Source organism: Etheostoma cragini, chromosome 14, assembly GCF_013103735.1.
Source record: "Etheostoma cragini isolate CJK2018 chromosome 14, CSU_Ecrag_1.0, whole genome shotgun sequence".
NCBI lineage: Eukaryota > Metazoa > Chordata > Actinopteri > Perciformes > Percidae > Etheostoma > Etheostoma cragini.
The window spans coordinates 2,535,022-2,559,546 of record NC_048420.1 but is presented as its reverse complement, the minus strand read 5'-3'; the positions used below and the strand labels follow the sequence as shown (position 1 = coordinate 2,559,546).

Genomic DNA, 24,525 nt, shown 5'->3' with positions numbered 1-24,525 from the left:
GGAGACAGCCAATGGAAAAACGGGGGACTTGGTTCATGTGCGAGTTTACTGGGTCAGAGTCAGAGCAGCGTCGGAGGCCACAGCCAATCGGAACGGGTAGCAGCGTCGGGAGGATTAGCCAATGAGGTTGGAGTCTGGTGTCTGGTACCAGTCGATGTCTGACAGTTAGACAGACTGTATCTAATTACCTCAGCTGAGGCTCAGCATGGGTCGGTGTGCACGTACGTGTGTGTGTCTGTGTGTGTGTGTTGGGTGTAACTGAGAAGAGAGGGAGTGAAAATTAGAATTAGAAAAGAGGAAGGTGGTTTTGGAGGTTTTGGCAACAGTTGAAAACAAGGCATCAGATCTGGAGAGCTGCCACGTGAAACTGAAAATGTGCCAAAAGACAGTGTGGATATAAATATACAAGCCCTGAATTCAGAATGAACTTATTAAATTAGCCATAGTAGGTGGTGATACATCACCTTGCTCTACATGCCTATACCCAATGAAACTAAACTTCTGCTACAGTGTGTGAACAAAGGAAATGTGTAATGGCTGCATAGGGGAGCTAAAATGTGAGCATTTCTGTAGATTTCCTGTATGAATGAATAGGCTCTGAAAAGAGAGTCCCATTTCCCACAGTGCAATGCGCTATCATTGTCGCTGCACAATGTTCTCCTCACTACAAGCAGCTTTACCCCATTCAGCCTCTCTATTAGTGACTGGCTAAGACAGAGACTGCCAGGTGTTAATGGCGCGCACACACACAGACACACGCTGTGCGCACATATATGCACTCTGTAAGAGGTGAGTGGGAGGGATAGACAAGGGCAGCTGGTTGGTGGGTTTTTCCTGTTTTGACTGCTCCTGTCTGGGCTTTGCACACACACATACACACACAGACGTACACACACACACATACGCACACACACAATGCTACTCGAGTGTAAAACAATGGTGTCACAATGAGGCCACCATGGCTTGTTTTTCCCTTCTGCTTATTTTTCAAGTTTTGTTATGTGGTCTCTAAGCTAGGGAGGGACGTGACATTGCATCAAGATAAAATAAAATTCTAATTTTTAGGAACACTTTGACATTTGGGGAATTAGGCCAAATTAGACGACAAGATGACAAGATTGATGCAACTCTCATATTTATGTGTTAAATATAATCAGAAGCTGCTTGGCTGGATCTGTCCAGTTAACACAAATCCTAGTAACACAATGTGTGTCGCTTGTTTGAACAGTTCAACAACAGACGTGTAAAAATGATACATTGTGGTTTTACAGGACGGTCATGTGACATTTTCTTATCCAGCTGAGACAGCCATAGAGGTCAGCTAATTTTTGGTAGCCTTGATACTAGCTCTTCTACTTGTAGTGTAAGCGGGTATATACTGAAGAAAGGCACAACACAACTGTCCTTGGTACATTACACACTCTTCACAGCAAAAGTTTAAAAAAAAGCTTTTTTTTATCCATTTACCAAAGTGAGTTGTGATTTCAACCAAGCAAAATGTGGAAATGTAAAAGGATGATGAGAGAGACAAACTGTACAAAGCTGACCTCCTTCTAAAAAAATGTCCATTGTGAATATTAAATGCATGCAAAACCATGTGAGAGGATTTCTTCAATATGAAAAGGGGCTTTCTTTCAATGTTTGTGTTATCACAGAATTTCCCTGTGTGGGTGAATGTCTTTCTGGAGAAATATCAGATAATGAAGGAGACAGAACAAATTGGGCCGTCATCAAACATCACTTTCTGCTGAAATGTATTCATTTGAACAAAAACATTGTCAAACTGACAGCCAGTGTGGTCTATTAAATTCAGAATGCCCCCCCCCCCCCCCCCCCCCCCCCCACACACACACACACCCCAATCCTAAAAAAACACAAAAAACGTCCGTTTAGGTCATCTGGCTCGAGCAGCTTAATGATATTTATTTTTAGGCGGTGACCTCTAGTGGCCGTAGTAGTTATGACAGGCGCAAAAGGACGAAGCATGTTGACGTAGAATGAAGGGGGACACAGCAGTCCATGTAGGGCGGAGGTCGGGGGGGCGGGATGGATGGGTCAAACAAACACAGTAGACCGCTGTGTGTGTTCCTGTGTGAAACCCAAAGACGGCGTGACTCATTTTAATGGATATAAGTTAATTTACGTAACATACTTAACTTCAATGTACAAAAAGACATGCTCACAACCGGTCACATAGGTAGTTTTGAGAGTCATTGGCAACGACCCCTTCTATCGTTTGGACCTGAGAACATAGCAGCTCGCAAAGCCAAGAGTTACATGTTAACCGATTGACTCACAGCAGCCTGTGCAGAGCGGCCTGTTTCCAGTCTTTGTGCTAAGCTAAACTAAGCTAACTGGCTGCGGTTGTAGCTTCATATTTAACTGACAGATTTAAGAGAGGTATCAGTGTTGTCCCTTGTGTTGTCTTCCCGTCAAAATGGAAAATCAACACTTTTGTTGAGGCTTTTTCATCGATATTTTTCACATTTTCTTCCGTTTTTAGTCCCTTTTTATCACCACGTTTGGGGCTTTTTTTCAAAGTTTGTCACCTTTTTTGACATCGCAACACTATTAACTTTATAGTTATTTTTGGAATTTATGCTCATTAAACCTTCTTTATAGGAAATTATTTGTCATGTTTGAGTTAGAAAACCGGAAATGAGGAATTATTTAGACGAAAATTAAAGGAAAGTATGTTGATGGATAATCCCAGAGTGAAATATGTCAATTTTTACACAATTCTATTTAAAAAAAAATGGAATTTGTTTTTCAAATGCTATAAAATTGAATAAGACACCCCAAAAGTAATGAAAGTAGAGATTTGTACAGGCCAAAAAGCATTGTGTGGAATTAATAATGTTATTTTAGGTAGTGGAAAAACCATTGATATAGGAAAACGGGTCAATTTGACCCAAGGAAAACAGGAGGGTTAAAAGTATTCGTTCAAAAACGAGTGTAACTATACTGTAGGAGGCCCAACTGGGAGGGGTGCATTCACATGCAAATAGAAGAAAAGACCATGAGCATGTGTTCATTTGTCTTCCTGTGTGTGTTCTGACTTTGATCACTGAGAGTGTACCTCGCCATAGCGTGACAGCACTCAATTTGTTGTGGTGAAGTGTAATGAAAACAAGCTTGTCTTTTGCACATGCTGGCCAACACTGGCATCAACGCGGTAGGGTTCGAATCCATCTGGCCGAAGACCTGCGTTTGTTATGCCTCTCTCTTCCTCTCTCTAGGTTCTCTCTCTTCCCATAACAGAAAGTTGGACCATTACTCCAAGCAGCGAAACCCCTGATCGAGGATCAGTATTAGAGAGATGAAATGAAAATCTTGTGTTATCCAGCGAGTAGAGAGCGTCAGTACTGGTAGTGCTCCAACCCGGCAAGGGCTGTTGTTGTTATTCTTTGATCAGACCAGCAGGAATAACAATCTATAATTCATAACGCTCAGTCTAGTCTGGGAACACTAGGCACTGCACCTTTAATTATTAATCAAACAGAACAGATTTAATATCAATCACTGAAGCATAGGCAGAAGTGAGCAAAGTAGAAGAAACGGAGGGATCTCTGGGGCGCTACCTAACCCTGTAATGAAACAAAAAAGAAATAGGGTGCAGTTAATGCTGTGGCGGTGGTGGTGGTGGTGTATAAACAGGAAGTCAGGCGAAGCTTGGACAATGATTCACTGAGACTCACAGGACAACGCTCTTTGAAGGTTGATACTGATAGTTCGGGATCTGAAGCTGCCAATGCCCAGTACTTTATTCAATGTTTTCCATGAATTTGATTACAAGAGAGGTGGAAAAAGCTACCCACTGAAAACAAAAGTAATACTCCTATACTACTACTTCTTGAACTACTACTGCTGCCACTACAGCTGCAACTACCATAACTACTACTGCTACTCCTACACAATCTGGGCTGTGGTCATAACATCTACATCTTACATTTTATAATTTATTCCCTGTTGTATATTGTTCTTTTTCTTATTCAGTAAGTCAGTATATAGGTTATTATGTCATAGTCATAGTTCATATTTTATTAGGATCTATGGAGCATTGCACACAGTTGCATGCATGGTCGTATCTATCTATCTATCTATCTATCTATCTATCTATCTATCTATCTATCTACTATTATTATAAGCAATACAACAACACCTACCATCACCACCACTTACTGTACCATCACTGCTAGTATTTGCAGTACAGTATAAAGTTCAACAGTGTGGTTCTAAAAGAACAAAATCCCATTTATTGTTTTCCATAAGGACTTTGATTATCCTACAAGCCACAAGTCCGTATGAAATCAAACTTGTTTGAAGAAAATTGTATTTTATTTGCGATTGTATGGAGAACTACTACACTACGCCCGATATTAGGCATAACAGCAATGTCTTTGATTGGTGGAGTTTAACCGCAAACTCGCACGCTGCTACCATTCAAGACTAAGATCGTTTATGTGGCACTGAATCCAATGTTTTATGGTCCGATTTATTTGCTGGTTGGCATGGTTCTAGGCTTGAATCTCCTTATATGAGCATTCATTGAAATATCAATGCAGATATTAAATGAGTAAATCACGTCCAGAACCAGAAAGTGGGCAGTGACATGGTGGCTTCTTTCCCCAATCTTTTAGATTTTCAAAATAAAACTACTGTTCTATGCTGGTACTGCTAGTAGTAGTGTGCTATTCCCTGAAGAAATCTAATAAAATTGAGTAGATGTTCTTTTGGGCATCATTGATTGTACAATTAGAAGAGTTCAGATTACTATGGGATTGATTCAGATGTTGCAGATTTGTCAGGTTAACATCTAGTCTGTGAACTCTTCTCTGGCACACTAAAACAAAAATAGGTTTTCAAGATTAGTCCTGCTTGTTTACCCCAAATTCCTACCTTATATGTTATCTAACTTTAAGAATGTATTCTCAAAGGAGTGAACATGAGTCATCTTCAGCATTTGTTGCGTTCTGGATTCAGAAAAATTCAATTAAATACAACAAAGGAAATACGAAATAATCCTTTCTCAATTACATTGTTTTTTTAGTTGTTAGGAGCCAAAATCAAAGCAATCAAAAGTTCAATTAACTGCACAGCCCAACCTACTACTACTAAAACATAAGTACTAGTACAGTTATTACTTCTTCTGCTACTACAACAACTGCTATAACTCATAGTGGTCTTGAGTTATAGAAGTACTACTATCGCTACAACCTTCCTTGACTCCTAAGACTACTATTACAACTACTAATACTACTCCTACCGCCACTATACAAACTAATACTAATCCTACTTCACTATACAACTACTAATCACAACTCCAACATGTACTATCTGTACACTACAGTACAACTTTCATGTGCACCTTTGTAAAAAACCCAAATGTGTTTTATTGAAAGTGGTTTACTTTAAGGGCTATCCATAATAATTTATTCCATTAATAATAAATGTAATCTGTAGTTTATGTGTCATAAACATAGTGGTTATGTATTCCAGTGTGCTTTTACTCTAAATTGAGACGTCAGTAAGGAGAATGGCAAGACAAAATGGCTTTAGTCCACTGAGTGGGAGAACTGTGCAGCTGAAGTGTACTGATTACACTGGGGCTGTAAGGGGCTTGCAGCTGTAGAAGCAATTGAGCACAACACTCACACACACACACACACACACACACACACACACACACACACACACACACACACACACACACATAGACAATGCAAAACCCCAACATATTTGCAGCTTCCTGCCTTTTACTGTCCATTGTTATATTTAGTGACACAGCTCTCACAGACCACTTTCAACACTCAGGGTGCAATTAGAAAAGAACAGAGTTTCTTATTCTTACACTCCCACAGTTTGACACACAAACACAGCAGAATTCCTGCAGCGTGAAGGGGTCCTTGCCTTCCACTCAGTACAGGAATGCAAGGAGAGAGACAGAGAGAGAGAGAGAGAGAGAAAGAAAGAAGGAGAGAGAGAGAGAGAGACTGGGATTTTCCCCAGGATGCCAGAAAAAGGAGGGAGAGAGGAAGCAGACAGTGGGAGCGACGGACGACAGGAACAAATACAGGAGGAGGGAAAATGGATGGGTTGTGTATGGGCTTGTTGCTGTTTCCCACAGTGGAAATGACCCAGTTATTACTGTGAACTGTGTGAAGGAGGCCTTCCAGCATGAAACAGAAGAAGGAGAAGATAAAAAACCATGAGAAATGTATCAGAGACATTGTATGACAACTTTCCCTCCGTTGTACTGTTAAAGCCGTGGAAGCAGAAATGTGTCTCACTCTCAATCACAACCGCTGCTGTCTGTCTCTCTCTGTCTATATGTCTCTTTGTCAAGGTTAATGATGTGTCTCCAGAGCTCACTGCAGATGCCACCGGTGTACCCATTGATCCCACCACAGCCCCGAACGCTGCTCCCCATATGGCACCACTGAGGGTGTGTGCGGCTCTGCGATAGGGATCAGCAGTCTTGAGTGTGACTCAGTTTGCGGCATGTGTGTAAGAGCTAGTGTGTGTGGTCTTATCGGTGAGCCAGCTGCTGGCATTTAGAGTTGCATATGTGTGTGCGTGTGCGTGTGTGTGTGTAATAGTAGAAGACAACCTCTCTGACATTAGCAAACTTGCCATGTCATCTCAATCCAGGGAGGCCTCACTGTGATATAAGAACAAGGAATCCTTTCACTCCAGTGTGTGTGTCTGTGTGTATGTGTGTGTGTACACATTAGTGCATAGAAATGCAAAGCACACCTGTGCATCTATGTGTTCATATTCTTGTGTTTATGTACTTCCATATTTACCATATGTCCAGGTGTGTGTGTGCGTGTGTGTCCACATTAGAGCATAGAAATGCAAACCACACCAGTACATCTATGTGTACATATTTTTGTGCCTATGTATGTCCATATTTGCTGTGTGTCCAGGTGCGCATGTGCGTGTGTGTGTGTGTGCGTGCCATCAGTGAGGGTGGTCTCCACCTGTGGATTACACTGCATAGGCCTGTATGCTGTTGCAGAGGAAGGGAGGGGGGCGCTTCATTTCTCTCCAGAACAAACACTTCCCCCACTGGCTAACCTGTGGGTTCCATTCATTCCAGTTTAAATCACACAGCCTACGCTCATAAAATGCACCATAGACATTGCATTGGCATGTCATGGACACATATGCAAGTTTACTTAGTACTAGTACTAGCTTAAAATGCTAATCTCCACAGTACAGGGTAATTACCAACCTTGTCTGGCCTTTACGTTGTCCAGTCAGAAGACATTTATGAAGGCTGTCTATGTGTGAAAAACTCTCTGAGCCAATAGGGATTTGTTTTGGTGCAGTACAGTGGTTGGCCACTGGGTGCATGACGTCAATGTCCCAACACTTAATTAGGCTACCCTCTGCTCCAAAACCGTTATAGATAGATGTGTTTATTTTTCAAAAATATTTTGCATTTTTTTTAGCTTGCAACCATCTTCTTGTGCATTATGTTTCCTTTTCACATTGGGCCAACACATCAACTGAACAGCAGAATACTGTGAAATATGTGTCGCTACGCCAGGTTGGTCTTGTGCAAACCCAGTACAGATAAAACGAGGATTCAAAAGAATTTCCCCATGATGCATCTAGAAGTCAAAAACTCCACGCGGTATCTATAAGTGTACAGACGCTTTGTCACACCCTCATCGGAGGTGAAGTTGTTATTGTTGTCTTTTTCGCAAAAGAATCTTAACTTTTACTAGTTTTTACCAGACTTTTCAAGCTTTTTTAGGTGGACCTAGATTATTTTGTCAAACTACTTTTCCCAAGGTTATAAATTTCATGCTCAATTTCCAGTCTTTTCTTTTGCTAAAATTACAAGGTTTCCATTTTTACCGGCTGGTACAGATACCAATTTAGCTCTGACAACAAAACCCAACTATCATATTTCAACTTTTCAGAAAGAATGATGACAGAAGCCTTCGAAGATAAATGACATTTAGCGATGAAAGCTAAAGAAACAGAGATGAACTGAGAAGAAGACAAAGTGTAGGCTTCCTATATAGTCGGACTGCAAAAATCTGCCAATCACTATCATCATGATGGGATCATTCCTGATCGTGAGCATATTTTGGCATTATTTTATAGTATTTTCATGATGAAACTTGTCAAAACTATGTCAGGAGTAACTTTTAGTGTGGGAGTGTAAACCCTGCCTTCAGAGTGGCTAATCCACCTATGAGAACTTCATCAGTGAAATAGCTGTACAGGGAATCTTTTGACATTGAAACGTTGTTAGATTAGAGACTGAAAAATATCAGTATTGGCCTTCAAAAACTCATATCCGTCTAACCCCAGCTGGCGTGTGAGAGAGAAAAAGATGGAGACTGCAAACCACATCTTAGCCTGCCAAAAATCACATTTCCCCTCGACAGTATAGCTGGTTTACATTAACTCTCACACGTGCGTGGCGAAGCCCGAGTCCACCCACTTCACATTTCATTACCAAGAAAAGCTCAAACTGTTATGCAAGCCCCTCCAATATAGCAGAAATCTTTAGCGCGATTCATCAAACCTTAAGATGAAAAAGAACTATAAAAATTGGTGGGTAAGTGGTGGAGACAAAGTATAGGAGGGGAAGGAACCACTACATAATCATCTCAAGGGATTAGGAACTGTGGAAAGTAGAGAATCTGGGGTCAAACATGGCCTCTACTACCTTTCTCCACTGTGTGATCTATTGGCCAGAGCAGTACAATACTAATGGCAAGGGAATAGCCTAAGGCTGTATTACAGTATGTCTTCTGTAGGTTCAATGTGAATGCTTTAGGAAGCATTATTCCATATTGAACCAGGTTGAATGGGTCCAACTCAAGCTTTTTGTTGGACCCTCACAGATAATGGTTTATTTTCTATTCAGCCATGTGAAAGAGGCCATGCACTTTACGTGACCAAAGGTATGTGGCAATCTAAACGTTTAACCCATTAGGGATTGCTGAACGTATACGTAGTCTGGACCACCTGAAGTTGACCCTCCTCTGCCGACATCGGTGTCAAAATCTGGGCTAGCAAGCTACTGTTACACCATGATGATGGCAACTTTTGATTGAAATTTTGGATTGTGCAACAAGGCAGACGTGCTTGGTTCCTTCGGGGTATGATTTCAAAGATTTACAAAGAATATGTCCGTGGCATTTGCTCTTTAACTGGGACATTTTGGGACCAATTTGAGATTGCTATGTACACAGTTTACACAGTAATACACTGGTGAGACTGCAATACGTGTAACCATGTATCCAGTCAATTGAAAAGGCTTAGATTACTGTGTTGTGTGAACAGTTCCTTTATTTAATACTGTATGTAGACAAGTTGTGTCTGCATCATCTCTCAGTCTGCGTTTTAACCCGTCCAAACTAAAGAATTGAGTTTCCCCTCTGGGCATCGAGAAAGGTTGACGTCATCGTAAAACGCAACGCAAGTTTTGCAGTTTTAAGGGATCAGAATCCCCGGATGGTGTGGATGTGAGGTGTTGACGTTGCAAAAGGTATGCGTTTTAAAATGAAACGTGTGGTAGTAGTGTGGAGGTAGCCTAAAGGTGTGATCAGGCCAAATGCAAAGCAAGTCTTCTGCAAATTCTGAAAACACCTTTAATCGGCTGCAAACTTGGGGCATGGAGTTTGAAAGAAGTGTGCATCCAAAACAGAGTAACAAAAAATACTATTAAGTTGCATTTTGGGATTTATAGGATGTGCTGTTTTGGGAGTTTGACCCATACTATAAACTACACGTCTTCATTTGGGTAGTATCTTGGCCTCTGCGGCTTTAAAACTGCTTCTCCTAAGTATTTTCAACTTAAAGCAGCCATTTGTTCCACTTATTGTTACTTCACTGCGCCGAGATTGACACTAGATGGATGTTTTTTGCGCTTATCTTAAATCTTAGTTCAAGATATGTTTGTACCAGTATCATTTTGGGACATCACATCTAGTTTGAAAGCCGTCTGGTACAATATCTGCAGCTAGCTTAAATGGGATGCCAAGTGTCTAAAGCCTCCAATGCCTACTGGAGTAGTAAACAACCTGCGTCCAACTTTTGAACTTGACCTAGACACCTGTAACCATGGTGAGTGGATACGACAAAAATGATTCGCTCACAATAACCTCCGAGATATTGTATCGACTGAAATAAATGATAACACGACAAACACGACACGCAAATGACTGCGTCAGGTGGCAGTGTGGAAATATTTTTTCTATAATAGCACTTTTTTTACTTAACACTGCTAAGAGTCCACCAGTTCTGTGTGGGTTCAAGCTGTTAGATGGACTAGCTGGCTGTAAAAAGTGGGTAGCGTGCTGCTATAGAGATCAACGCAGCTTAACAGCAGCACTATAGAGATGAAGAGGGGTGATATGTTTCTCTATTTGTCAATAAATACAACAAAAATGCATTTATCTGTGACTTGAGCATTTACACGGTATTTATATAGCAACTCGACCTGCTTTAAAATAAATTAAAAGACATGGAAATTTCACTTTTTATAATACTGGACCTTTAAAACTGGTTTGGAGGGGCTCTTAAATGAAAGTGCAATTTTGAATTGCTGGAGCCCTTTACGAGTTCCCTTAATTGGCACTAAGGGCCTGAAAACATTACCTTTGCACGGCAGCGGGATTATCCATCTTGTCATGCTTCAAGTACCGTGTTTGTGTCTGAACTGCCAGCTCACCGAACCAATTATCGTCTGCTGAGGAGCTACTGGCAGCTACGGGCGTGGTTTTGGTTGTGTTACATCATAGGTATGTATACGATGTGAGGTTCAAAACGACAACGGTGGACGTCACAGACAGACGGTCCGTGCAATCACCTGCCAGGTGCCCTCGCTCTTTCCCAAACAGTTTCCAATTGAGGCTTCTGAGATGGCATTGTGTAACTTTCATTTCAATTTCATATCAATTTTATTCATAAAACGCCAAATCCTAACAACAGTTATCTCACAGCGCTTTTCATAAAAGAGCAGGCCTAGACCGTACTCTGTGATGTTATTCACAGAAACCCAACAAACCCTTTGGTGCATCAGGTTATCAAACCATAGAAGAAAACTATGGGAAAAGGGGCATCTATATACTTTGGGCCATATTGTGTGTAGATTTATTTTTGGAGCAATATGAGAAAAGCTCTGTTTCTAGCTTGTATGGATTTATTCACATGTTGGCTTTGCTTTTTTAATCAGAAACACTACTGCCAAAACAGTGAGCGAAACCTAGTATTTCAAAAGACAACATACCACCAGTTACTGCAATACTGTACTGTTATATTTCAAACTGTATTAAGATGATAACGTCTCTCTCTCCCTCAAACTCCATGTGGATCGGTTTAAACACAACCGGGTTTGGCCCACTTTCAGAATGTCACAGGACATTTATCTTTATTCCCTTCTTCCTTTCCATGCCTAATACAGAAACGGCTTTTACAGATGTTCTCTCTGTACTCTCTCTAAACTCATCTACCTCTTTCTCTCTCTCCTATGTACACTCTCTCTCTCTCTCTCTCTCTCACTTTACATACATGGTTTTTCGCCTTGTGCCTCGCACTGTGCCTGTGTACACTTATAGAGCGTTCCATCTGGAAAATATATCCTTTCACTCAATGCATAAAAGCATAGAAGGAGAGGACTTTCTTCTTCTCTTTCCCCCTCCTCTCTTCATTATAGAGCTACACGGGAGGGTTGGGCAACTAAAACCTCTTTAACATCATTTTAAAAACAGTACCCACCTATGATAACATAATTATATGATGATAGTAGAAGATGATATGTAGTGTTACATAGATGTATTCATACAGGAGTTTGTTTTTTAACCCTTGTGTTCCCATCAAAATTGAAAATTAAAACTTTTGTTGACGCTTTGATCAATTAGTCAATGTTTCTAACTTTTTCTTAGGTTTTTGTCCTTTTTGTCAAAACTCACGTAACACTAACTTATCAACTTTAGTTTTACAGTTGTTTTTGCAATTTATGATCAATTAACCTCATTTATAGGAAATTATCCCTAATGTTTGAGTTAGAAAAAGAGAAATTAGGAATTATTTAGACTAAAATTAAAGGAATGTGTGTTGATGGATTATCAGAAAATGGAGTAAGTCAACTTTTACTCAATTCTATTTTTAACCATTTCCATTGTTTTCCTTCAAATGCTATAAAATTGAATAAGAGACCCCAAAATTGATGAAAGTAAAGATGTGTACTTGCTAAAGATCATTGTGTAGAATAAATCATGTTATTTTGGGTAGTTAAAATAGATAGATAGATAGATGTTTATTGATCCCAAGAAAAATGGGAAATTCCGGTGTTACAGCAGCAAAATCAGTCACAACGCACAGAATATAAATATAAATGAAATACTAGGAAAAATATACATACATACAATATGCATGAAATAATAAAATGTGCAACTGCTTAAATAATATGATAAAATGTTAAAATGTATGCTACATGTAAAAAGAACATTAATGTAGAAAAAAAAGGACAACACGAGAGTTTAGCACCAAGTCAAGTAGGCCGAACCCGACCTGAGCATTAATTGTCAAAATTTGTCCGAACCGGGCCCAACCGGTCTTCGGGTATTAAGACTCTAAAGTACACCCAAGTTTTAGGTTAAAATATTGGCTCACACGTAGCAAGGCCTGTGCTAACACTCTCACTGGATTAAACAAAAAATGAATCTTACGCATAAAAACACTACCAGAAGAACTTCAGGTGAACTCTACTGTCCAAAGAAGTGAGATATTTAGGCAGTGCAAAAGAACCTAATAATGGCATAAAAGCCCATGGCCTTTATCTGTATCAGCTACCTACATCCCTGCTCATACCCAACCTCTATTCTCCTGCTTTTCCTACTAAACCAAAAAAAAGAACAAAAGACGAAACGAAAGTATGTCAATGTTCGGCCTTGATCAGCGTCTAGACGAGCTGTGACACACAAACAGAACCCGAGTGCTTCTCCTGAGTGCTCTGTATCAGATTTAATGACCCCGCCTGCCTCCAGTCCACTTATATAAAGAAAGATTACACAAGCAAAAAAAGCACCGCTAGGAGCAGACAAATATAGCTCGGCGAATCTTCGTGTATTCTTGATCAAGGGTGTTTGAGCTGCAGTGTGTGTGAGGAGAGCAGTGTCTTTGAAGGAAAGAAGGATGTGCATGAGTCTGTATGTCAGACAGGGTTGGAGGCACACAGGCAGAGATGGAGAGGAAGGAGGCAGGGGGTTGCGCACATTGTCTGTGGTTTGGGAGAAAGAGAGCAATTTATCATCTCGGGGCGGCTCAAATGTATAAACTGTTTGGAAATTTACATTTTGTACAACTCCTTTGACAGTATTGTTCCAGATGAAAGTCACAACAGTGTCAAGTTAATGCACTGAATTAGTGTGAGAACAAAAAGGGAGTTAGGAGGAACAGGAGACAGGGAGAAGAAGAGGAGGAGGTGTTCGTTTGACTTGAACAGCACAAGGACTGCTGGAGCTGTTTCCACACTTCAAGGGCTTTAGTGACAGGGAAGCTGCTCTATTCAGCACTGTCAGCAGTTTTGCTTGCAAGTGTGTGTGTGTGTGTGTGTGTGTGTGTGTGGTACATGTGTGCCTATCCACGGGGAATTTCAACTCCCCGTGTTGTTGTTCCATGAAGCAAGGACACTTCACCACATAGGCGCAAAGGACAAGTACAGGTACATACTTACTATTTACTATATGGCCACATACTACACTGATATATCACTGAGGCTTATGTACTGATATAAGCTTTTTATTCAAATTCCGATACAAGTGAGAATTGAATACACCTTCTAGTGTATATGATAAATATAATCAATTTCATATTTGATGAAGAAAGCCCTCAAGATGAATTATGTGCATCATATGTCTATGTAAAAGTAGAGATTTGTACTTGCCTAAGAGAGTTGCGTGGAATCAATCAAGTTATTTTGGGTAGTTAAAATGAACATTGATATAGGAAAAAGGGTCAATTTGACTTGGAGGCAACATGATTTCCCCGTTGTGTTCTGCACCATAAAATAAGTCAGTAAATACACCACTCATGAACTTTTTTTTTACCAGTCTTAAAAAAGAAGGTATCTAACAGAGGTTGTCATCACGCCGAACAGGGAAAGCCTTTACAGCCTTGTTATGTTCACACTGGCACTAGTGCCAACTATTCTAACTTATTTTCTGCACAAATCAGATGGAAAAACTCCCATTGGCTTTTTTGTCAAGGGAGCCAGGGCAATGCTAAGTTCTGGGTCGGCCCGGAAAAAGGGACGTCATCCCTGCCGCAATCTTCAACGGCATTATTCTTTGCATCCATTTGAAATCGTTTTAATGATCTAATTAAAATGCAGTGAAAACCTCCATCGGTTTAACTTCACGACATGCTGTACAATTCACAAAAAGACAAACTACCAGGAGAAAAGCCCACTTTGTAGTGTTGTCAGACCCACACTAAACAATAGCAACGGATCCATAAAGGAGCACTTTGTGTTATTCAGGAGGCTATGATGAGTGAAAAACACCCGAGTGGGAGCGAGTTAGTGGTATGGTGGCACGGTGGCACCCAGCAGTAAAGTGCAGCCATCCCTGGATGGCACATAGGACACCCATTCACTCTGTGACAGGGTGTCACACCACATGATTTATGATGGGTAATTATGGTTATGGAGGTGACATCATATCCTACTCGCTGGCTCCCGCATGTATCCGCGCCGTGCACATGTGTGTCTGTGCATGTGTGTACGTGTTCGCATGTGTGTTAGGGACTAATTAGTTATGCTGTCTGGATCCAGCAGCGACTGTCTTTGTTTTTCTACAGAACGGAAGACAAGGCTTGTCACAACAACATATCTCGCACTTCCTCCAGACGTGCAGCAATGCACACGCGTTCACATGCACGTTATATGCACATATGGGTCCACTAAAGAGTGCCTATACCTTACTTTCTTTCCTCGAATTTGAATTCTGTGTTCTTTGCAAGAACAGATTAGGCTTTTATCACCTCAGTAAGGACGAGGATGGGCCAATAGTAGCGGGGGAGCGTGAATGATCACTCACATTTCTTGACAGAACTAACCATTGGTTTACCAATCTCTGAAATTGTCGGCAGTCAGAAGCATACAATTATTAGTCTGCATCTAACCGCTGCTGACAGGCATGGGCACAACAAATGAGAAAATGGAAAGATTATAACACAATTTCTCTCTCCTGTATACATCTGCTAATTCCCTGCCGGGTCTAAATCAATGCATTCATTTAAAATGATTTGACAAACCATGCCGACCTCTTAGAGTATATGTGGCTTTGCACATTTAACCCAGTTAAGTTAATCATCAAAGGTATTTTTATTAATTTATTTCTTTAGTTTTTTGTCCCCTAATCTTAATGTTGTTGAGATGTTTGGAGACCAACAAACTGCACAGGTCACTGACTGGAGACAATGTGCCAAGCGCACTATGGGACACCTTAATTAGCCAATTTGGATGTAATGCACAAAAATAGATCAGACCCACTGCCTGCAGTCACTAGTATGAGTAGCTTTCCTCTGGTTTCTTTTTTGGATGTTGAGTAGACTCACTCTGACGCATGACCATAGCCAAAGGGTGCCTCATTTAAGAATGGGCTCCAAAGTCCACATTTGAACTTTAAGCTGTTATTAAGGTGGCAGCAGGAAATCCAAACAATATTTTCCAGTTGAAAGTCACCACACATTAGCATTTCATTGCCACATAAAAAAAAAACATCCCTTTGCTCCCTGACCCTGCAAATATTTTAACAAAAGTGACCTTTTGCGGCTTTTCACCCTTGGCTCAGGCACAAATAAAAACTTCAGGAACTCTCTGGCCCTCACTACTGTTGTTTTAACAATGCACCCACTGGCCCACATTCAAATTCACGAGGTCATAAAGAAATAGTATTCATATAGCACTGCTAGGCTGATGTCCAAAATTTTTTTTTTTCCTTCCCCTGCATTGGTAAGTTAAATATTATAATTACACTGAAACACTCTACTGTACCTGACCTGGTCTAAGTTGGCAGTATGGTTCTTGATGTAAAGACTCAGTTTGTACGGTTGACTCTTTTCTCCTGCTGCCTCGCTCTTGCTCTTAAATGCAAATGTTTTGCTCTTTCCCCTTCTCTGCTGCCGGAGCATCAGACTGTACCTCCTGTCCTGTACCTCCTTCACTCTGTTACGGGTATAACAACTCACTTGAAGTGGCACTCTTAATGCAACACAAGGCCTAAGCAAAGCAAACAATATCCCACTTCTAAATAAAAGTATTGAACTTAGTGCTTTGTATTGTATTGAAAGAGAAACATGTATGCCTTTTCTAGGCCTGGGCCTCATTTGCGTCCATTTGTAAGAAGGCGGGGGACGGTCTCTTGCCAGGGGGGAAGAACAAACACTTAGAACCGTACACTGGAACCTGCGGGAAACATGGACGACAACAGGACTTGAAAGAAGTTCATTATCCCTCGCAGATGAGCGGCTCAACAGTGAACTCAGCCAAGTCTGTAATGTTTTGATAGTCCACCCTCGTCCCTCAAATAGCATGAAAACATCTCCCAAAGCCCACCAGAGGATTTCCTACCTAAGGCCTCCGCAGGTAGCTCAGAGCTCCACAACCAATTCTTAGGTGTAGCAATCAAAAGCATCTTCAAATCCTCCGTTTCTGTGTTTCTCGGCTCTAAGCCTCGTTGTGTTGCTGCTCAGTCGGCAGCCAGCTGAAGGAAAGACAGAATGTCATCTAGACACCTATGGCTGATGCTTCGTGGACATCTTTCATCTGAGAGACAGCAGTGACACACTGAGAGCCAAGCAAACCCCAACACCTGAACAGTGTGCTCAGGTGTTAGTCCGTCTGCCTCCGTCTGGTCTCGACAGCCTTCCAACCGACTCGGGCCCCTATGGAGCTGTAATCCTACTACTGGAGCTGTTTAGCATATCCAATTTATTAGCACTCCGCTTCCACATCTTCCTGCCTTCTGCTTTATTGCTGCCTGCATCCGAGCTTATCTCTTTCACAACTCATAATAGCCTGAACCAACAAGAGTTGACAACAAATCTCTGCTACGTAAAAGTGGAAATGTCATTGTCCAATCAAAACCGTGTATCTCCACATTTGGGTGGTTCGGAACTGAATTCATTTAGAATGAAAAATTTGGGATAGGTCCCCATTTTTAAAGTGTCAACCATACCCCCATGGGACATTTAACATAAAAAAGTAAAAGGGACAGTTCACATTAAAATCACATCTTTTTCTTCTTACCTGTAGCAATATATTGATCAAGGGGTTGGGTTGGAAACAGGAGGACTTGAACCGCTTGTTCAAGTCCACATCCAGACCATAAGTATGGTGGTGGAATGGTAGCTGGAGCCTGGGCACTGCCAAGGTGCTCTGGAGCAAGGCACCAAACCATCAACTGCTCGGAGCGCCTTTCCATTTAGTGCATGTGTAGGTACTGAGCATGTGTGTTTAGTTCAGGCCTGTGTGTAAATTGTAATCTTCCCTTGTGGAACTAATAAAGGATACATTATTATTATTATGTAATGGAACTAGATGGCCCAAATAACACATTTCTCCTGGCCCTTCACTCATAGTATTCCATAGACCTGCTTGTTAGCAGTTTAATGTCAGAACTCTTAGCTTTTTGCTCAAAGTACACCCGCCAGCCTCACCTGAAAATGACAGCTTCTGCTCCTGTAGAAGTCTGTATGAAATCAACCCTGAAAAGCATGTTTTATCCACAGTGTTATGGAGAAATACTGCACTACCCACAATCCAAAGCATTACCACGGAAATCTTTACCGGACCAACCAATGGCTAGAGTGAGCTTCTACCATTAAAGTCGATGATAGTTTCTTTACACTAGTATTGTACCATTGCCTTTTCAAAAAATAATTGCACTGAATCAAATGTTTTACGGTAGTTGGCTTGGGCCGGCCTCAAACTTCTTTATACGGGCGCCTGGCTGGCTCAACGGGTGGAGCGCGGGCCCATTGCTCCTCGATGCATCAGCCGCGGATTTCAACTTCGACCTGCAGCCCTTTGCTGCACATCATTACCCCCCGCCCCCCCCCCCTCTCCTTTCATGTCTTTGGCTGTCTTACAAATAAAAGCCTAAAAGGCTCAAAAAAAAGAATCAAAGAAAAAAAAAATCTCTACATAAGCAGTTTTGAAACATCAATGGAAGAATTGAATGGGGGGGAAAAGCACTTCAGAAACCAGAGTCATTAAAAAGTGTGCGGGTACCATTGAGCACTATTAAGGTTTACATCTCATAGGTCTTACATCTCATAGGTCTCTAGATTATCTTAAGTAACCAGGTCATGTTTTCTGAATACTGCTGTTGAGTTTTTCAAATGTATTTTTTTGCTGTTTTGAGTACTAAAATCCGAGTACCATCTAGTTGCATCATATTCGAGAGACTGCAGACATCTCTGTGGCCGATATCTCCAAAAACATTACATTGATACCACTGCAGGTAAGAGTTTGTGAATTTGGGGAGAACTGTCCTTTTAACCTATGCTTTAACATGAGCAGACCCTTTAAAAACCACATTGGATTACCTAAAATATATATTGTCCCGAAGCTTGAAACAGGGCTTTTTTTCCTAAGAGTCATGTGAAAAATTGACACGTTGGAGATACGTGGTTTTCACAGGATGCTGATGCGCTGTTGGTCTCAAATCCACGAGCCACCTGCTGCTTCCTTTCACCTGCAGGAGCAGAGCTTAAACAGTCACTTTACCTACATGTGTCAAGGACATGATCCCTCACTGGCTTCCCACCCACAAGCACACCCTATCACGCTCCATGGGGGGCAGAGCCCTGCTGGGGGTGCACTGTCACGGAATGAACACACAAGCCCTTTGTGTGTTTGAGTTTTCCCCACCTGTGTGTGCATTCGGCTGTATTGTGCAAATGTCTCTGATGCTAAAAGCTTTTGGAAACTAAAACCCAAATTGAATCCACAAGCAACACCCTTTCATTTTTTTTCTCATCGTTCTGTTTGCTCTCCTCCATGTTGGCACTGGCTCAGACAAGCTGAACGCTGAAATTGTGACAAGTGTCCAGGAGATGACGTGATTTCGGTTGTGTCACAGTAACAATGACACATTCCAATTTGAGCATTTATAGTCAAGCTGTATGTAGGTTGCCTGCCTCGGGTTGAAGTCTTTTATCTCAGATCCTCATGATCCAGATCACAACTGAGAAAGTACTATGTCTGCGTCATGTCTGAGGAGATAAAAATATGCAGGATCCGGCAAATGTCAACTGCAGTGTCAGTGTTACATTACACAACAGTGTGTTCTGTACAAACCAGATTGCGCACTCTGCCATGTAAGCCTTTAGAAATGATGATCCAAGCCTCAATGTTCTCAGAACTTATCTGTATCTTTTCAAGCAGACCACAGAACAACACCTACCACTATGACTCAGAATATCTCCGTTATGCTAAACAGTTTCTGAACAGTGCTTAACAATGTGCTCTCTATGTGAAGAACACTGTGTGACACGATGTCTGACTGCACACTGAGGCCCAAGCCTGGATGTAGGTGGAGTGATACTGTCTCTTGTTTGTCCTCACAAGCCTGCATGTGAGGACATGCTGCTATTTGCCACGGTCTATACTCGCCATTTCTCTTCTTGTTATGACCTTAATGAAGTTGCATGGAAAGGGATTCAGATCTTGGGACTGTATGAAAACTATCAAGTGGGGAAGATGAGGCAAGAAAAGGTAAAAGCATATATACTCACCTATAGGATTATTAGGAAAACCATACTAATACTGCGTTTGACCCCCTTTCGCCTACAGAACTGCTTTAATTCTACGTGGCATTGATTCAACAGAGCCTGAAAGTGTTCTTCACACATCCAGGGCACCAAGCTCCCGTTCCACCACATCCCGAAGACGCTCTATTGGGTTGAGATCTGGTGACTGTGGGGGTCATTTTAGACATGTTCAAGAAACCAGTTTGAAATGATTGGAGCTTTGTGACATGGTGCATCATCCTGCTGGAAGTAGCCATCAGAGGATGGGTACATGGTGGCCATAAAGGGATGGACATGGTCAGAAACAATGCTCAGGTAGGCCGGGGCATTTAAACCATGCCCAATTGGCACTAAGGGGCCTAAAATGTGCCAAGAAAACATCCCCCACACCATTACATCACCACCACCAGCCTGCACAGTGGTAACAAGGCTTGATGGATCCATGTTCTCATTCTGTTTACGCCAAATTCGGACTCATCCATCAGAAGCAGCAGACAGGATTGAAACAGCAGCAACTTTTAGCGACTTTAAAGTGAAAAAACGTTACAGTGTACATTGATATTAAAATGTTTCCAGGTTGGCAGGACGTCTTCTGCTGTTCATTCTGTTGGTGAGATGTTCGAGTTACACACGTCTCGTCTTCATATCAGAAACGAGGAAATGAATTTGACCCAATATCACTCCCGATTGGTCAGTGGCTGCACGTGTGACTGCTGGGATTGTCGCAAGTAATGACAATGCGATAGGGGGCCCTGGGTGTCAGTCAATATTTTCCAGTGATTCTGGCCCCTGATTGGTCCGGGCCCGTAAGCAATTGCTTACCCTGCTCACTGATAGTTAAGTGTCTAAATCACTCAATTCTCATTGGCTACCAGCCAGCGTGGCAGGTAGATTGACAGTGTTAACCGCCAATTGCAAAATGTACCCTCATTTGGCAGGTGGGCGGGTTCTAATTTCATGCCCTGTTCTCTACACTTGGCAAAGACATGTTGGCGGGCCGGTTCTGGCCCACAGGCCATATGTTTGACAACCCTGACTTAGAGAAACAGAGTTTCACACTGGATCTGTGTGGGTTTAAGTGATTTACAAAAAGGAAAAAAGTGCTACATTTATATTAAGTCAGCCCATGATATAATCCAAGATCACACGACACGTCTTGCCATTCTCACTCCCAACATGCTGACACTTGGTCAGCGTCCCTCAGTATCAAAAAGGGACGCACACGGCACTAAGGGACGTATTTTTTTCAGTCCACAGTTTATCTCCTGATGGAGTTTTAATGGGAGCACTGTCCTGTTCATCCAGCCAGCAGCCCTGGGGCAAACATGTCCTATGCCCCCCCCCCACCACCCCCCCTGTACTGTCTGACACTTAACCCTGCGTTAACTGTCCATTGGATTGGATTGTGCTGCAATGCACATTGTGCATCCATCCCCACCCATCAGTACAACTGTTATTACAGAAAAAAGCACCTGGACATACAGTAAATAAATGACACACACACACACACACACACAAATTCCAGGCAGCCGCTGTCCAGCCCTTGCTGTGCTGAAGCTATCCACAGGCACAGAAAAAAGCATTTAATAGTCTAATAATGTACCTATCATACAACAACAAGAGCTCACGGTCCCTGCTCCACTTCAGCCAGAGAAACTTTTATCTTTAAGATGACTCCTTCTATGTCCTATTTATAAAATAAAAAAAAAACACTTTGGCTCCACGGAGAATAAACAGCGTTCAGACACATAGCTTAACATAGAAGTACATCGCGCGTTATTAATAGTAGAGACGTGGTTACCTGTCAAAGTCCTGCTTTTCTTCCAACTCCTGATTCCACCTTCCCGACTTTTACGCATCAACATCCCGAGTTGAGCTCCCTTCCCTTCCCTTTGTCTCTCCCCTCACCCCGCTGACACATGCCTCGCCATTAAAACTTTATTCTCACTCTGCAAACTTATCTCCACACTTCTATCGGATGAACTAGAACTATCTTTGTGTTTTATCCGACCCTCCGAGCTGCAACGACGGCAGGTCAACTGAAATCAATGAAACCAAGTTGGGCTGCGTGCCACGATGACAGCAGTGTTTGTGTATTTCTTTGTGTGTGTGCATGCCTTATGACTTCACGTCCCGCCTTCAACTTCACCAGCATCGTGCAGAAAGCATCCATAAAGCTCTTCTACCATCCCTGCAGGGACTGGGAGTGCGCCTGTGGTGTCCAAATGCAATTTAATGTGGGTTCAATTGTATTTGCATCTCCTCTACTATCAATATTACATTCTACATAATTCCCATATGGACTTAAAGTGTGTCTGCTCAGCAGTGAACTCCTCTCACTTTAGCCTATGGCATGTCTTATGTGTTATCACTGTGATGCTTGTGTAGTAACAGAAATATAACATTTCCTCCACTCACATTGTGGAAATGCACCATAACACAGAACATTATGCATTCTTTCTACTGTAAATATGGAAATGTCACGGCAGCTGGATATAGTACACATAGTGTAGCAATAGCAATATATGGTCTTGCAGTTTCATTTAGCACAATCCAGTTCTTATGTGGAACACGGTGGTGAAATATTCAGATTGGTAGTATGTAAAAAGTACCAATGTCAATCTTGAAGATACTCCATAACCAAATCAAGTAAAGGTCCTGCACTTAAAATCATATCCAAGTAAAGAACTTAAGTCGGATCGTAAAATGTACTTAGTATCACAAGTTCTGCGGAAAAGAATGGTCCCTGTGACTGGTATATTACGGAATATGATGTTTATTACAGCTGCAGATGAGTTGGTTGCTAGTTTTAAGTTAAAACCAGCGTCAACTCAACTGCAGCTGTAGCACACATACATGTACTGTGTGTATGTGTGTGTGTGTCACTAGGGGCTAGTACCTAGTATCTCAGAACCCCCCTAGGAGTCAAGAGATAAAAAATGATGTTTTTTCACAAAAATCTTGCTTTCAAAAACATCTTTGCTTTTTGGGAAATATTAGACAATTTTGGCCTCACACTTCAATCTGAATGAGACCATCTGAGACGTTTAGAGGGGTAAGATGTCTTCCGTGGAACTTTTCACAACTCAGACACGTATGGGATCAAAGGTTGAGAATCACGGATGTTATCTTTAACAAAAAGTACATTGTGTTTTATATTTTATATGTGTTAAATCTCGTTATGTAGTTAGGGGGAAATACAGTATCCCTACTGAAATGTAGTGTAACTGAAAGCAGCAGAAAATGGAAGTATTCGAGTAAAGTCCAAGTACCTCAACAATGTACTTAAGTGAATTTTCTTAATTAATGCATCGCTGCTGAAGCCAAACACACGATTGGTGCAAGAAATACGTTGATTGTGGAGTTTTTTTTTTAAGGAACACAGACTTTAAGAGACAAATCCAGTTTGAAATGTTTGTTAAGCAAATTAATTTCATATCAAACAACCCTATGACAGTTTTAGAGCTGTATTTAACTTAACTCTGCTACAAAGTAAGACAAAAAAAACTTTCTTGGACTTTCAGTACACTGATTTAACTGTACTCACACACTAACACAGGAAACACACTCGCAGTCGCAGCCACGAGGGTCAAGTGTACAGTTCCTCTCGCGAAGGCGTCTACACTCATGGCTGTGTCCTAATGTGGGTCAGTGTGTGTGTGTGTGTGTGTAGAACATCAATATCTTTTTATCTCCCAGTATCCAGCCAAGTCTGGAGGTGATTGGACTTTTTTTTCTTTTTTCTTTCTAAAACAGGGACAGCTCAAACGTTATTTTCGGTGTGATTTCGAGCTGATTGCAGACATCTGGGGGGGCAGGGTCTCGTCTTTGGGAGGGTGTGTGTAATGACCATGCCTTATCTTTCTCATTACCTAGCCCGACATGTCAGAGGAAAGCTGGGGACGACCCCGCTCTCCTGACAGAGAGAGAGAGAGATGGAAATAATTACCAATGTCTCTTGTGGAATAGGGCGTAAATTGATACACACTAAATACTGTACCTTAGGGGTCTCTCTCTCTCTTTCTTGCCTCCATTTCTCGTCAGATGCACTAGACAAATGAATGCATCCAGAAAGAATTAATTGGATTTGGGAGCAGTCTCCTGCACGATCCACCAGGACAGACAAACACCCCCCCCCCACGCCTTCTCCCATTGGCACACTCACCCACAGACAGACAGACAAACACACCCCTCCTCCTCCTCCTCCTCCTCCTCCTCCTTTATTCCAGTCATGCCTTGCAGAAATGTCTGACGCCCCCCACCTACCCCCATCCTGATAGATCAGCCCCCCCCCCTCCCTCCTACAGACACACACACAGCGGATTGCAGCCTCTCTCTTGGATACAGTGTTACCATGGCAGCCACGTTTTCTGCACGTGTGGAATCAGACGGAGTAAGAGAGGGAGAACGAGGCCCCTCCTATCGATTCACTGACTGGCTATTGATTCACAGTCTGCAGCTGCACTACAGCAAAAACACATATTCACGTGCACGCATGCACAGAGTGTAACCATGCCACAGCAGATTGGATCTTCTGAGTACGGCGTGGCTGTGGAATGTGATAACGAACGTTCATCTTTTCTTCAGCATGCTTTTACCTTTGGAAAGATGTGTTACTGCTCCAATTATCTTTAGTTATTATTGACACTGCTATGCAACTGGGGATGCCTGCTTATTTGAACTCTTTTGAAAGATCCACATGATAATAGGAACACAATAAATAAACACTTTGTG

At 41.8% G+C, this 24,525-nt stretch overlaps 1 long non-coding RNA gene across 1 annotated transcript in view; it reads right to left on the bottom strand.

Moving 5' to 3' along the window:
- Nucleotides 1-21,992, bottom strand: part of LOC117957038 — a 99,035-nt gene extending 77,043 nt beyond the window's left edge. Inside the window, exon 1 of the long non-coding RNA XR_004659428.1 lies at nucleotides 21,593-21,992. This is a non-coding gene — a long non-coding RNA (uncharacterized LOC117957038). The remainder of the gene's footprint in view (nucleotides 1-21,592) is intronic.
- Between the last annotated feature and the right edge of the window lie 2,533 nt (nucleotides 21,993-24,525).